Raw genomic sequence first — 3,774 nt, 5'->3', positions numbered from 1 at the left:
AGCCAAAATCCCAAAGAGAACCAGTTCCTGCCAGGGAACTTGCTCCCTCCACGCAAACACCCAACTCTGCGCTTCTGCGGAACCAAACCTCAGGCAGCGGATCTGACTCCCTCCTGCTGCCACAGGGCCCCTCCTGAAGTTGATCACCTAAGGAGAAGCAAGCTAAGCCTGCCCCTCCTGCCCCTGTGCACCTTGCCTACCCACCCCAGCTAAGACGCCAGATCCCCAGCATCACAAGCCTGGCAGTGTGCAAGTAGCCCAGATGGGCCACGCCACCCCACAGTGAATCCCGCCCCTAGGAGAGGGGAAGAGAAGGCACACACCAGTCTGACTGTGGCCCCAGCAGTGGGCTGGGGGCAGACATCAGGTCGGACTGCGGCCCCGCCCACCAACTCATTTTACACCACAGCACAGGGGAAGTGCCCTGCAGGTCTGCACCACTCCAGGGACTATCCAAAATGACCAAATGGAAGAATTCCCCTCAGAAGAATCTCCAGGAAATAACAACAGCTAATGAACTGATCAAAAAGGATTTAAATAATATAACAGAAAGTGAATTTAAAATAATAGTCATAAAATTAATCGCTGGGCTTGAAAAGAGTATAGAGGACAGCAGAGAATCTCTTGCTACAGAGATCAAGGGACTAAGGAACAGTCAGAGGAGCTGAAAAGCGCTTTAAACGAAATGCAAAACCAAATGGAAATGACGACAGCTCAGACTGAAGAGGCAGAGGAGAGAATAGGTGAACTAGAAGATAAAGTTATGGAAAAAGAGGAAGCTGAGAAAAAGAGAGATAAAAAAATCCAGGAGTATGAAGGGAAAATTAGAGAACTAAGTGATACACTAAAAAGAAATAATATACGCATAATTGGTATCCCAGAGGAGGAACAGAGAGGGAAAGGTGCTGAAGGGATACTTGAAGAAATTATACCTGAGAACTTCCCTGAAGTGGGGAAGGAAAAAGGCACTGAAATCCAAGAGGCACAGAGACCTCCCTTCAGATGTAACTTGAATCGATCTTCTGCACGACATATCATAGTGAAACGGGCAAAATACAAGGATAAAGAGAAAATTCTGAAAGCAGCAAGGGATAAACGTGCCCTCACATGTAAAGGGAGACCTATAAGACTCGTGACTGATCTCTTTTGAAACATGGCAGGCCACAAAGAATTGGCACAAGATCTTCAGTGTGCTAAACAGAAAAAAAAATGCAGCCGAGAATCCTTTATCCAGCAAGTCTGTCATTTAGAATAGAAGGAGAGATAAAGGTCTTCCCAAACAAACAAAAACTGAAGGAATTTGTCACCACTAAACCAGCCCTACAAGAGATCCTAAGGGGGACCCTGTGAGACAAGTACCAGAGACATCTCTACAAGCATAAAACATACAGACATCACAATGACTCTAAACCCGTATCTTTCTATAATAACAATAAATATAAACACATAAATGCGCCAACCAAAGACATAGGGTATCAGAATGGATAAAAAAACAAGACCCATCTATTTGCTGTCTGCAAGAGACTCATTTTAGACCTGAGGACACCTTTAGATTGAGAGTGAGGGGATGGAGAAATATTTATCATGCTACTGGAAACCAAAAGAAACCTGGAGTAGCCATACTTGTATCAGACAAACTAGACTTTAAATTAAAGGCTGTAACAAGAGATGAAGAGGGGCATTATATAATAATTACAGGGTCTATCCATCAGGAAGAGCTAACAATTATAAATTTCTATGCGCCGAATACCAGAGCCCCCATATATATAAAACAATTACTCATAAACATAAGCAACCTTATTGATAAGAATGTGGTAATTGCAAGGGACGTTAACACTCCACTTACAGAAATGGATAGATCATCTAGACGCACGGGCAATAAAGAAACAAGGGCCCTGAATGAGACATTGGATCAGATGAACTTGACAGATATATTTAGAACTCTGCATCCCAAAGCAACAGAATATACTTTCTTCTCGAGTGCACATGGAACATTCTCCAAGATAGATCATATACTGGGTCACAAAACAGCCCTTCATGAGTTTACAAGAATTGAAATTATACCGTGCATACTTTCAGACCACAATGCTATGAAGCTTGAAATCAACCACAGAAAAAAGTCTGGAAAACCTCCAAAAGCATGGAGGTTAAAGAACACCCTACTAACGAATGAGTGGGTCAACCAGGCAATTAGAGAAGAAATTAAAAAATATATGGAAACAAACGAAAATGAAAATACAACAATCCAAACGCTTTGGGATGCAGCGAAGGTAGTCCTGAGAGGAAAATACATTGCAATCCAGACCTATCTCAAGAAACAAGAAAAATCCCAAATACAAAATCTAACAGCACACCTAGGGAAATAGAAGCAGAACAGCAAAGGCAGCCTAAACCCAGCAGAAGAAGAGAAATAATAAAGATGAGAGCAGAAATAAACAATATAGAATCTAAAAATACTGTAGAGCAGATCAACGAAACCAAGAGTTGGTTTTTTGAAAAAATAAACAAAATTGACAAACCTCTAGCCAGGCTTCTCAAAAAGAAAAGGGAGATGACCTAAATAGATAAAATCATGAATGAAAATGGAATTATTACAACCAATCCCTCAGAGATACAAACAATTATCAGGGAATACTATGAAAAATTATATGCCAACAAATTGGACAACCTGGAAGAAATGGACAAATTCTTAAACACCCACACTCTTCCAAAACTCAAGCAGGAGGAAATAGAAAGCTTGAACAGACCCATCACCAGTGAAGAAACTGAATCGGTTATCAAAAATCTCCCAACAAATAAGAGTCCAGGACCAGATGGCTTCCCAGGGGAGTTCTACCAGACGTTTAAAGCAGAGATAATACCTATAATTCTCAAGCTATTCCAAGAAATAGAAGGGGAAGGAAAACTTCCAGACTCATTCTATGAAGCCAGTATTACTTTGATTCCTAAACCCGGCAGAGACCCAGGAACTAAAGAGAACTACAGGCCAATATTCCTGATGAATATGGATGCAAAAATTCTCAATAAGATACTAGCAAATCGAATTCAACGGTATATACAAATAATTATTCACCATGACCAGGTGGGATTCATTCCTGGGATGCAGGGCTGGTTCAACAGTCGCAAATCAATCAACGTGATACATCACATTAACAACAAAAAAAAAGAGAAGAACCATATGATCCTGTCAATCGATGCAGAAAAGGCCTTTGACAAAATCCAGCACCCTTTCTAAATAAAAACCCTTGAGAAAGTGGGGATAGAAGGAACATACTTAAAGATCATGAAAGCCATTTATGAAAAGCCCACAGCTAACATCATCCTCAACGGGGAAAAACTGAGAGCTTTTTCCCTGAGATCAGGAACACGACAGGGATGCCCACTCTCACCACTGTTGTTTAACATAGTGCTGGAAGTTCTAGCGTCAGCAATCAGACAACAAAAGGAAATCAAAGGCATCAAAATTGGCAAAGATGAAGTCAATCTTTCGCTTTTTGCAGATGACATGATATTAGACATGGAAAATCCGATAGACTCCACCAAAAGTCTCCTAGAACTGATACATGAATTCAGCAAAGTTGCAGGATACAAAATCAATGTACAGAAATCAGTTGCACTTTTATACACTAACAATGAAACAACAGAAAGACAAATAAAGAAACTGATCCCATTCACAATTGCACCAAGAAGCCTAAAATACCTAGGAATAAATCTAACCAAAGATGTAAAAGATCTGTATGCTGAAAACTATAGAAAGCTTATGAAGGTAATTGA

Source organism: Herpailurus yagouaroundi, unplaced genomic scaffold (genome assembly GCF_014898765.1).
Source record: "Herpailurus yagouaroundi ecotype Mexico unplaced genomic scaffold, PumYag 67623, whole genome shotgun sequence".
NCBI lineage: Eukaryota > Metazoa > Chordata > Mammalia > Carnivora > Felidae > Herpailurus > Herpailurus yagouaroundi.
The sequence above is the reverse complement of the archived record's forward strand: the minus strand, read 5'-3'. Positions refer to the sequence as shown.